This window comes from Rhipicephalus sanguineus, chromosome 4, assembly GCF_013339695.2.
Source record: "Rhipicephalus sanguineus isolate Rsan-2018 chromosome 4, BIME_Rsan_1.4, whole genome shotgun sequence".
Classification (NCBI taxonomy): Eukaryota; Metazoa; Arthropoda; class Arachnida; order Ixodida; family Ixodidae; genus Rhipicephalus; species Rhipicephalus sanguineus.
Genome location: NC_051179.1, coordinates 149,584,922 through 149,598,406, shown reverse-complemented (window position 1 = coordinate 149,598,406; position 13,485 = coordinate 149,584,922).

Genomic DNA, 13,485 nt, shown 5'->3' with positions numbered 1-13,485 from the left:
TTGAAGTTTTCGCTGGGCGGGCCGGTGTGTTCGAGTGTCATTTTGTGCTGTGTATGCCATGGCGAAATAATATTCGGGGGAAGGGGGTGGGGGTGCACGGGATTGGCAGACTGGGCACAGGCTCTGTGTGCCACCGCCTGGCTACGCCACTGATTTTAGCATATGACATGTCCGGTCTCAACTTACATGGAGTCCGCGCGCTCTTGGAGTCGTTAGGGCGCTCGCACTCGCATGCGTTTACCCGAGCCTTTGAGGATTGGCGACGTTTCTGGAACACGTGGTAAATAGGCGCTCACGGCGTGCCCCTGACTGCCGGAAGATGCTCTTGGGTGTCAGAATATGCCGGCGCAAAGACAGGCTTATTCCGTGAGCAAATTTTGAAGAAATTTCTCAGAAAAGGAGTGCTTTCACTCCTGCGTTGCCTGTGCTTTTTGCAAAAGGATCTTCACGCCTTCTTTTATGTGAAAGTTAGTTTTCTTTGAGAAATTATTTAAATCAAAACACTCGTGCCATATTTGTGTAGAGTTACAGTGTGTTGCTCCAATGGTTGTTTTAAATTCACATAATCAGACTGCGTGTGTTGGTTTTACCCAGGATCCCGCATCGCCTTCTCCCGCCTTTTGACTTCAGTGGAAAGCCACGCTCGTAGACACGAAGGTGCCGCAATGGTCTGTCACCTGACCACTCGGGTTCCTGAAATTCCTCAGCAACACTGACTGTTGCCGGGCCAGTTGGTGCATGCTGAGCGTGAGGTACATACAGAGCGTGTTAGCGCTGTGTATGTGTGCTTCTTTTCGTTCTCTGTCCCGTCTCGGCGCGCTGTTTCACGCTCATCAGCACCGTTCGCTCTGTCAACGAGGCACTCGCTCCACACTCTTTTTGGTTGGAAAAGAGGACGGAGGAAAATATGTGAGTGGCACCAACGCAAGGGAGCCTAAACGGATTTCGTTTTTCGTTTGTTGTTTAAGGAAGGCCAACATCAACTTCTGCTGCAAGTTCGTTACCAAGCGGCATTTTACAAAAGCTACTATTTGCAAGTTGTGTTTTGCTCGATAACGGAAAACACACTATTTCGTTCCATGTCTTTTTGCATTTGTTGTTTTGTTGTGAGCCTTTACTATGTCTGTGCGGATCTCTTATTGTGCAGAGTTTTGCAAAATGCTACTACAATGCTGTTTTCTCATTACAATATCGTGTCCTGTTTTTCATATACCATTTTTCATGGCTACTCACGTTGAAGAGGAGCGGCAACGTACCAAGTCACAAGTCTGATGACTCCAGACATCACTATTTTTGATTTATTCATAATCATAAATAATAAATATGGAAATATGGAAAATAAATATGGTCTCCCCTCATGTAATGTCCCTCGGGACCCTTGAGGTACTAATAAACGAATAATAAACGAACACGATGCCGATTTCTGCGGTTTATGTTGTAGCATATGACGCCATGCACATCACAGTCACACTCTTTAGTTTGCTGTAATACTAGCAAAAAACATGAAAATGAGGTCACCCTCAACTATTTAGTTGGAAATCGCAGGCCATCTTTTCGCGCTTCCTATATTGCACTGCTGGAAAATTGTGTTATTTTAACAAATTTATTAAAATAATGGTAAAGTTGAACTATTGTTTATTAGAGTCACTGGGCACGACGGCAACTATTATCGAACTTCAATGAAATGATTACTTATCTTGTAGCATGTATTATTTCCAACAGTAGCCGCGCAACACTATAGAGCATGAGTCACTTGAGTACCTTAATATAATTCTAGAATAGCTTGACGCTTCGGTGTGCGCCATTTGACCCACTTAGGAGTGTTACCGCCAAGAGCATTCTGACTGCCTCAGGAGTGGTAATGTGGTCCTTCAGATGAGAGGCATTTGAGTCTTCATAAGAGGGCCAAGATACTCTCCTAGAGCGCGCCGACTCTGACCTAACAAGAGAATTAACGTGCCTCTTCAAGAGAGTCGCATACGTGGCAAATGAGAACTCTTCGTAAAGAGTCCACATGCTCTTTTTTTTTCTTAGAGTGCACCTACGGTGAGGACTATTTGCGAACGGAACCAAGAAGCCGAGTTGCTTGAAATTTATAACACCCAAGGCACGCTTTCCTCGAAAATTTTCAACACAACTTACCATGCATCCTTTTCCGTTCATTCTCGTTCTGGAGCCCCTACTGTCCGTGCATTCAGGGGAACCCTTAAGGGCCTGTAAACAACCGAAAGAAAACTTACTCTGCGTCTTTTTCTTTGTCGCTTGTGCTTTTTAGAGACAAAGGACGACAGCTCATAAAGCATCGCATATGAAATATAGAATTGCACACAATGATATCAGTACAATAGATTTTCACAGCCACTTCTTTTTGGACGAGTTGGTGCTCCCATTGCTTAGGTACACCTTGACTGTGTCGCAAAATACATTTCGTGAAAAAGGGGCGTAGAGAACAGAAGAAAGTGAAGCTAAAAAGAGTTTCACGTCATAAACAAGCAGTATATGTCAGTAAGGTCAGCAAGGGTATAATGAACGCAGCTGCCGTAGCCGAAGTGACATTCAGAGAGAGATAGACATGTGCACGAAGAACATAAACGACTGGCAAGCAGTGTTCAGTCACGCGATGAATGAGCTCTGCCTCCTCTGTTATCATAACAGAAAATGCACTCAGAGTCTCTGCCCCATTCTTCTGCAATTAACGACTTCTCTTTCTCTCTCGTTATACACGTGAGCCTAGGCAGCGATATTAAATGGTGAGCATTCTTTCTTAATTAACTACTTAATAAAGTTCAGTCGCGTTGGATTGTCAAGTGATAAGTTTGGCACTATATGAAAAATATAGATGAATGCATATTCTTGGTTTGGAGGCAGTGCTAGCAGGCACTGCAATCATGTAATTTCAGACATAGTTGGACTTCTGCCTGGTATAGCCCGTAAGCTACATCATCACCATCAACAGCCGGACTGCACCCACTCAGGGCAAAGGGCACTCCCATGTTCCGCCAATTGACCGGTCCTGTGCTTGCCGCGGCCACGTTATAACTTAAAGCTTCTTAATCTCATCTGCCCACCCAACATTGTCTCCGCCTAGCGCATTTGCCTTCTCTTAGAATCCACTCGGTAACTCTTAATGACCAGCGGTTATCTTGCCTACGCGCTACATGCCTTGCGCACGTCCATTTCTTCTTCTTTATTTCGATGAAGATGTCCTTAACACCCGTTTCGTTCATGACCCACTCTGCTCTTTCCTTGTCCCTTAAGGTTACACCTATTATTTTTCTTTCCATTGCTCGCGGCGTCGTACTCAGGTTCAGCTGAACTCTTTGTAAGTTTTCTGCTTCGTATGTGAGTACCGGTAAGATGCAGTTGTTGTGTACCTTCCAATCGATGTATAGTGACAACCTAACATTCATTATGTGAGAGTGCTTGCCGCATGTGCTCCATCCCATCCTTAGTCTCCTAGTTACTTTAGTCTCATGGTTCGGCTCCGCGGTCACTACCTGTCCTAAGTAGACGTATTCCTTTACAAATTCAGAGCCTCGCTACCTATCGCAAAGCGCTGTTCTCTTCCGAGACTGTTGTACATTACTTTAATTTTCTGCATATTAATTTTTAGGCCTACCGTTCTGCTTTCCTGGTACACTTGAGTAATAATGAGTTGCAGTTCGTCCCTGAGTTACTCAGCAATGCAATGTCATCAGCGAATCGCAAGTTACTAAGGTACTCTCTATTAACTCGTATTCCTGGCTTTTCTTGCTGTAACCTCCTGTAAGGTACATCGTTTTTTCAAAGTTAAAAGTTAAAAGTTAATTGGCACGTAAAATAAATGCTGTTGCTTGTTAAAGCCCATAAGCGACTTACCCAATGGCGATTTTTTCCCGGTACATTTCCTTTAGTGCTTTCAGTTTCTGTTTCCTCAACCTTAGGGGTGGTGGTTTCTACATTTTCAAGACCTGCAGCATCTGTAAAAAACCATAGATGAAATGATATTTTATTACATTGTTTCTTGTGCCTATAGTATTTTAACTGCTTTGAAATCCGCAGCATTTCTTAGCAAACCCTAGACACTTTGAGCTTATCTATCTATCTATCTATCTATCTATCTATCTATCTATCTATCTATCTATCTATCTATCTATCTATCTATCTATCTATCTATCTATCTATCTATCTATCTATCTGCCTGTCTAGCCAGCCAGCCAGCCGCCCACGTCTGCGCGCACTCGTGATCGCCTCCTTAACTTGGTGTAGACCAAAAATTGGGGGATGCTTAAGTTTCGCCTTTAAGACTTGAACGCCATAGCGAATTCCTGCCCCTAGTGCGTGCTACGACCACTTAGTGCGTACTTATTATTGTATGTTGTTACTCGAGAAGTTCAGATTGTGCATTACTGCAATGTAATTGACGAAGTAAAATTGGCCGCATAGCAGCAAGACGCCAAGATTTGGTGTCTGCTTTCTCTGCCTCCGTCTTGCGTGGCCGCCCTCGATGTCGTGCCCCACTGGACACTAATGCACCACCAAAACTCGCCGATGAGGAAGACACCACAGTGTGGTTGGCGCTTGTACACGACACAGAATCCATCACAAACGTGTCAAGAGCCCCGTGGCGTGAGAGAACCTCTGTGCGCGTGACATTTTTAAATGCGAATGCATTTCTTAGTCGGGCTATGTCAGGCATCCGCCGTTGTCCGCGCGCCTCTCCGCTCTCACTCCCTCTCCCATAGCAACAGCTGCGGGCGCGCGCGCTTATCCTCGCCCCTAGCAACCGGAGCAGGTGGTGCGGGCGGAGTAGCGGAGAGTGAGTGCAGAGGAGGAGCGCGCTCTGGCGTGTGAGGGCGCTCGCATCGCGGGAGCTCGGCGGAGCTCCCGCGTGTGTAGAGTGTAGGAGAGGGTAGGTGCAGTGCTTCGCCGCTCCTCTCGCCGTTCGCTCTCTCTCCTCCCTGCGCCACTGCGTCAATGCAGTGCGTTTGAAACGCGTTTGTAGCGTTTGTGCTGCCTTGGCACAGCCTGAAAACAGCGCGTTCTAAACGCGTTTGTGCTGCATTGAAGGCGGTGGCAACATCCCTGAGGTGATTACGAACGCACGTAGGAAGCGTTCGTTGAAAGAGAAGCCCAAAAGGGAAACACTTGAGCGCGTCGATGTGTCCAGCTTTACGCCATTAAAATTACTACGCCGTGTATTCTCGGCGCAAGAAATGCATTCGCATTTCCTCACGATTCCCTTCGGGGAGGTGGGGGCATTATTTTTTTCGAAGTATACCCATTTCGTGGGTGTAACAGAATGCGCACGCTAAGGTGTGTGCCTTAGGTAATGGGCAGCATGCTTTAAACCAGGAGCAATTATGCGCGTGATACTTTTTCGAAGTTGCGATGCACCCACTGCGTGTTCGTAAGGTAATACGCGCAGTAATGTTTGGCTTTTTGCAATGGCCGGCTTTAAACCATCAACTCCTTATGCAAGTAACATGGTGTGACGCCCTTGTGGGTACTCCTATTTTACTCTTCGCTTTCTCTGTGTAAGGCGGGAACTGGGATATGAAATTACTGAAAAAAATCTTGAATTATCTCGTACTTCAATCGGTCACTTTGGTGTTTCAGTTTAAACGATCTACAATTACATTATATTCGGCGTGTAGATGCAAATTTACCACAACGCAGCAACAGTCGTACTTACAAAATTTCGCGGACAGCTGACAATCTCTACACGTTTACTTGTTCAGAAAAAAATACGGACGCTTAGAAGATTCTATAAACGTGAAGGCGAATGCCCGGCTGGACCTTTTGACCAGCTATTTATCTTTCTGCTGGCCAGCTAAGTTTCTGACGAACGCTGTCCTTCCTCCCGGTGGCACTTACGACGACCGGCCTTTTTAGTTAGCTGCACTGGCTTTTTTCGCCGTGGCGTACTCAAGGAGGTCTAAAAAAATTGCTGGCGAGAAAATTGTGCCTCAGGAGTGAACGTATACCCCCCTTTCCCCCCCCCCCCCCATGATGCCACCAACTTAGTAGGGGCAGGGCACAACGTTAGTGTTCAGCGACAAAAGAGCGTTTTCCTCCCACGCCCTACAAGTTTAATGTCGCAAATTGTTTTCGATGCATAGTGCTCAGTTTCCTAAAAATACCTCAAGCCTTGGCAAATTGCATTGAAGGTCAAATCATCAATACGGATCCCGATATGTTACTTTCATGGAGAAGAACAATCTGTTAGTTTAGAATTAACCGAGCATGTACATTAACTCAGTGAACAAAAACAACTTTATTTGTAAGCGGGTACCACACGAAAAGAACATGTTTCCGAAGTAAAGGGCGGGCAAACGGTGGCTTCACTGTAACCGGAAGGGCTATGCGAGAGCTTCCACTTCATTTTTTTAAACCTCCTGGGCGCACTTCCCCGCCTGTGACTAGGGCCTGGTTTTTCGTTACTCGGCGATGTTGCATAAACCTGTGAGCACACGCGGCAAAGGGGCGCGAGAGGGCTGCTAGCGTCGTGCCGGCCTTTCCAGAACTAAGACGCCTCGATAAGCGCCGTGCCTACCGGGAGAGCGGACATCGAGCCACCCGAACCAGAATGTTCCACGAGTCCCGCCGCTGACATTAACCCCCCTATCTACACCACCGCCACCGCGCATTCCGTCAGCATCCCTACGGCTTAGCTGCTTACATTCCTCTCCTCCCCCTCAGCGCGACACTGCTTTTTCCCTCGACACTAAGACAGCACTGCGTTGCTTTCCCTCACAACACGCACTCCGTGTCTGTGTATTTCATAACGCGCCCTGGAAACATGGAGGTATCAGGCTATCGCCTTAAAACGTAAGCGTGAAAATACCATAGGAATCCTGCAATATGTGCAACAGTTCTTGGAATTTCATGCTTCGTTTAGGAGAGGCTGCTGTGTACATGTCACTGATTTTCTTTTAAACACTACGCACACTCACCTGGATCCTCTGCGTTAACATCAATGTACTTGTTTAAGTGCGGCTCTTTAAAAGCCGGGCACCACTCCACAATGCATCCTTGCTGAGATTCTGCAAAAGACACAGTGAATGAGGAACTTGACATTTCTTTAAAATTTCTGTGTTAAGGGGAAAAATCGTATTATCAAAGCCTATGACCTTACACTCAAGAGCCGAGGCAGAAGATGCGCGTCATACGCAGTAAGCATCAGCGTACGTTAAGCGATGGAAATAATGTCACGGGGTCGTGACGTCGGCGAAGGCAGCAGTCGGCGTGTCGAGGATGAAACTCTTTTATTAGGCCAAGCTTGTGGCCGGGAAAATGAGTCAAACTACAGCAATACACGCTCTACACTGATAGCGGCGAACAGAGCGTTGGCCGTCAATAAAACTGATGATCGCTGGGACGCGCCGTCTTTTATTCATCATGCATCGAAGTTTCCAGCCTTATCACTGGTGGTCACGCAAGCTCCGGAATAATCTTGAATATTCGGGTGATGTGCGCAATATTAAGAAAATGATATACTACAATCGCGAAGCTTCTCGAACACTTCTTCGCGGTCAGCGTCAAGCGTTGCCAACCGTCCTTGCGTGTGAAGCTCGAATACATCAATATGAAACAAGAAGCGGCCGTGGCAATGCCCCCTCTGAGAAAGCATCGTCCCGGTGCGTAAAACAGAACATGGAAGTAAAAAAATGCATGTAACTCAGAAGAACAGTGGAGCAAGCAAACGCAGAGCCCTCAGAAATGGCTTCACGCGCACGACATGAACGACTTCAGGTCATGCGCTGCGCCGCTGAGAGTTTGTGACGTCATCCGGAGAAACCTCGTAGTCCAGTGCACCGAGCCGTCGTAGCACCTTGTATGGCCCGAAGTATCGCCGAAGGAGCTTTTCACTGAGTCCACGTCGGCGTATCGGTGTCCTGACCCACACACGGTCACCGGGCAGCTACTCCATGTGGCGTCGCCAAAGGTTACAGTCAATCCTCTGCTGGTTTTTGATACGCTGGCAGGCGAGCTGTCGAGCTTCTTCGGCCGGTTGCAAATACGTGGCGACGTCGACATTGTCTTCGTCGGTGGTAGCTGGCAGCAACTGCGTCGAGCGTCGTTGCCGGGCTCCTTCCATAGGGCAACTTGTACGGCGACAGCTGCGCCATTTCTTGTACTGTCGTGTTATATGCGAAGGTCATGTACGGAAGGATGGCATCATACGTCTTGTGCTCGAGGTTGACGTACAGAGTCGTCCACATTTAAGCTGAACACCTCATTAGTATTCAAGACCTCATTGAACCTGTTGTTTAATACATAATTCGGAAAATCATTACTGCGTTTGTCGACACCTTGATTAGACGTTCTATAACGGGTTCTAGTTTTACCGGTTTGAATACTAATGAGGTGTTCAGCTTAGATGTGGTCGACCCTGTACATGGCCAGCATGTCGGCGATGGTCTTATTTAGACGCTCATTAAGGTCGTTGGTCTGAGGGTGGTAGGCGGTGGTCCGGCGGTGGCTTGTGTGGCTGTATCTCAAGATCGCCTGAGTTAGCTCCGCAGTAAAGACCGTACCTTTGTCGGTGATGAGGACCTCTGGGGCACCATGACGCAGGACGATGTCTACAACGAAGAACTTCGCTACCTCGGCGGCACTGCCTCTAGGTAAGGTCCTTGTTTCAGCGTAGCGGTTGAAGTAGCCAGTATCGATGTCGATCCATTTATTTCCAGAAGTCGACGTAGGGAACGGCCCCAGTAGGTATATACCGAACGGTCGGCGAGTTGGCTCGAATGGATGAAGAAAGTCTGCTGGTCATGTCGGCGGTTTCTTGCGTCGCTGGCAGTCTCGGCGTGTCCTTACGTAGCGAGTGATGTCGGCAACAAGGCGCGGCCAGTAGAACTTAACAGTTCTCGTATACTTGCGAGCGTGCGGGAAACATGAAGGTGGCCAGCCGTCGGGTCATCGCATAGGGCCTGAAGGACTTCTGGTCTCAATTCTGAAGGCACCTGGAAAATGTAGTTTGTTCGAAGGGGCGAGAAGTTCTTCAGGAGAACGCCGTCTCGCAAGGAAAACGACGCCATTCCTCGCTTGAATACCTTCGGAACAACGGCGCTGCTGCCCTCGAGGTATTCCACAATGCCCCTGAGTTCTGGGTCCGCTCGCTGTCGTTCGGCAAAGTCGATGGTTCCCAAGAAACAGTCATCCTCATGGTCGTCCTGTGGCGGCGGGTCGACGGGGGTGGGAGACAGGCAGTCAGCGTCGGAGTGTTTTCTTCCGGACTTGTTAACGACGGTAATGTCGAATTCTTGAAGTCGCAGGCTCCACCTTGCCAGGCGACCTGAAGGGTCCTTCAACTTAGCTAGCCAACACAAGGCGTGGTGGTCGCTCACAACTTTGAAGGGCCGGCCGTAGAGGTGGGGGCGAAACTTCAATGTAGCCCAGACAATGGCCAGGCACTCCTTTTGTTTTGTGGAATAGTAGCTTTCTATCTTTGATAGCGACCGGCTAGCTTAACTGATGACCTTTTCCAGCCCGTCAGTCTTTTGCACAAAGACGGCGCAGAGTCCTACGCTGCTTGCGCCGGTGTGGATTTCCGTATCGGGGTACTCGTCGAAATGTGCTAGTATCAGAGGCATCTGAATGCGTCGTTTAAGTTCTTGAAATGCTTCGTTTTGTGCCGTTTTCCACTTGACTGGCACGTCGGTCTTAGTGAGGTACATTAGAGGCTCGGCTCTTCGCGAAAATTCCTTGACGAAGCGTCTGTAGTAGGCGCACAAGCCGAGAAATCGGCATACAGCCTTCTTGTCGGTGGGTGGCGGGAAGGCAGCGATGGCAGCTGTTTTCCGCGGGTCTGGGCGAACGCCATCCCTGCTGATCACGTTACCCAAAAAGAAGAGCTCTTTGTACGCGAAGCGGCACTTTTCAGGCTTTAAGGTGAGTCCGGAGGTCTTGATTGCTGGAAGTGCAGCTTCAAGGCGCCGGAGGTGTTCGTCAGAGCTTGATGCAAACACAACGACGTCGTCCAAGTATACCATGCACGTCTGCCACTTCAAGCCAGCCAATATTGTATCCATGACACGTTGCAAAGTCGCAGGTGCCGAGCAAAGAACGAAGGGCATTACCTTGAACTCGAACAGGCCGTCTGGTGTTATGAAGACAATCTTTTGCCTTCGATTTGCCAGTAGCCGGTCTTGGGATCCATAGACGAAAAGTACTTGGTGTTGTGGAGTCGATCTAGGGCGTCGTCTATTTGTGAGAGAGGGTATACGTCCTTTTTCGCGGCCTTGTTCAGGCGACGATAGTCGACGCCTGAACAAAAAAATTACACCATCTCCCGCTAAAAGGGACCATGAGGCGATGCGACGCCGGATCACTTGCGCGATCGCGTTCCGTTGGCTTTCGCTGGGCATGCTGCCGACCTCGCGTCGTGGAACGCGAAGAGGAACACTACGCGCGTCGTGTGTTCTCTCTTGCCTGGCCGTTAATTATCACCGTAGGAGAGGAGAGAGAGGGGGAGGGGTCGCGCATGCGCTGGCCCTCATCGCGGCGCTGCGCCGGAGAGAATTCGGGCATGTCGAGCCCGCATTTCAGAGGAGCCAAACGAGGCAAGCGCTGGACTGAACGCGCGCAGCGCTCTACCACTTGAAAGAGAGGAGACTAGAGGAGGAGAGTAGCGTATGCGCCGTGAGAGCAGAAGCCAGAACGCAGGCGAATAGCAAGCCGGTGCTGGTAGAGAAGTGGAGAGAGTAACGCGCAGCTGTTGGAGAGAGGGAAGGAGGAGAGTCGCGCATGCGTAGTGTGAGTGCGGACTACTACGCCGCATGCGGATTACCACGCCGCGTTACATACCCCCGAGCAAGAGATACTTCGCATTTAAAAAAATTTCGGCAGATCCCACGCACTGTGGGAATCGATGTAATGCGAAGCAGCCAGCAAAGAGCTGCATACATCGCCTTGTTTGTCTTTGAGCCAAATGAAATCATTCATGCCATGGCATCTAGTCCACCATATATTGCATGTTTGCCATGCATGCATGCATGCACAATCTAGTATACACCATGCCAATGAAACGCATATTCTGGTATATACAATGCATGACCTGTCGCTTATGTTCATCACGCACTCGTGTCGTGCCATACCAATTTTGGTATATATCCAGTTAACAAAACGACCGGAAGCACACCATGACAGTGGCATGTAAATCATACCGTACATGACATGCATAACATTATTCGCATGTCATTAATGTTCGTCATACAGTCACATCGCGCAATATCAATTTTGGTGTATATCAAACGAGCGAAATGGCCGCGAGTGCACCACGAGTATAGCATGTAAATCATGCCATACATGACATGCATGTCATGATTTTTATGTTAACCCCTTTCATTACGTTCGTCATACAGTCGCTTCGCGCAATACAAATTTTGGTGTATATCAAGCTAGCGAAACGGCCGCGAATACACCATGAGCGCGGCATGTAAATCATGACATACGCGACATCATGTCACGTTTTTCATGTTACCACCTGTTATTCATGTTCGTCATACAGTCGCGTCGCGCAATACCAATTTTGGTATATATCAAGCTAGGAAAACGGCTGCGAATGTATCATGAGTGTGGCTTGCAAATGATGTCGTACATGACCTGCATGTCATGTTTCCATGTTACCACCTCTCATTTACGTTCGTTACGCAGTCGCTGCGCGCAATACCAAATACATCAAGCTAGCGAAGCGGCCGCGAATGCATCATGAGCGTGGCATGTAAATCATGACACACATGACATGCATGTCATGGTTTTCATCTTATCAACTGTTACTCATGTTCTTCATACAGTTACTTCGCGCAATACCAATTTTGGTGTATATCAATCTACTGAAAAGGCCGCTAGCGCACCATGAGCGTGGTATGTAAATCAGGTCGTACATGACTTGCATGTCATGATTTTCGTGTTGGTTCGTCATACGGTCGTGTCGCGCAATACGAATTTTGGTGTATATATGTAAGCGAAACGGCCGCAAGTGCACCATGAGCGAGGAATGTAAATCATGACATACATGTCATAGATATCATGGTTTTCATGCCAGCACCTGTTATTCATGTTCTTCATACAGTCACATAGCACAAAACCAATGTTGGTGCATATCAAGCAAGCGAAACGGCCACGAGTGCGCCATGAGCATGACATGTAAATCATGCCGCACATGTCATGCATGTCATGATTATCATGTTACCATGTCTCATTTACGTTCGTCATACAGTCGCTGCGCGCAATACCAATTTTGGTGTACATCAAGCTAGCGAAGCGGCCGCGAATGCATCATGAGCGTGGCATGTAAATCATGACATACATGACATGCATATCATGGTTTTCATCTTACCAACTGTTATTCATGTTCTTCATACAGTCACTTCGCGCAATACCAATTTTTGTGTATATCAATCTACTGAAACGGCCGCTAGCGCACCATGAGCGTGGCATGTAAATCAGGTTGTACATGACTTGCATGTCATGATTTTCATGTTACCACTTCTCACTTACGTTCGTCGTACGGTCGTGTTGCGCAATACCAATTTTGGTGTATATCATGCAAGCGAAACGGCCGCAAATGCACCATGAGCGTGGCATGTAAATCATGACATACATGTCATGGATATCATGGTTTTCATGCTACGACCTGTTATTCATATTCTTCATACATTCACATAGCACAATACCAATTTCGGTGTATATCAATCTAGCGAAACGACCGCGAGTGCGCCATGAGAGTGGCATGTAATTCATGTCATACATGACATACATGTCGTGATTTTCATGTTACCACGTGTCAATCATGTTCGTCATACAGAAATATCTCGTCATACCAGTTTTCGTATATATATCCCTTCTTTTGAACGGCCGCGAGCGCCCAGGGACCATGTCATGTAAATCATGCTGCACATGACATGCGCGTCATGATTTGTATGTTAGGACCAGTCATGTTCTTCATGAATTCTTGTTACGCCGTACCAATTTTGGTGTATATGAAATTAACGGAACGGCCGCAAGAGCCTAAGGTCGTGGAATGTAAATCACGCTGTTCATGACATGCGTGTCATGATTTTCATGATATGACCTGTCATTTATGTTCGTAATAAGGCCATGTTATGACACACCATTTTTGGTGTACATCTGATTAACGAAACGGCCAGGAGAGCACAAAGTTGTAGGCGGCTAGATAGATAGATAGATAGATAGATAGATAGATAGATAGATAGATAGATAGATAGATAGATAGATAGATAGATAGATAGATAGATAGATAGATAGATAGATACGTTCAAAGTCGCAGAAGTTCGCTAAGAAATGCTTCGCATTTAAAACGTAGGTTTCCATCCTTCTTCCTCCCTAACACCACAGGTGACGCCCACGGACTCTTGGACGGCTGGATGATGTCGTCGCGTAGCATTTCGTCGACCTGTTTCTTGATGGTCTCACGTTCTTGCGTCGAAACTCGGTACGGCCTCTGTTGGATTGGTTGGGCACTTTCTTCGGTTA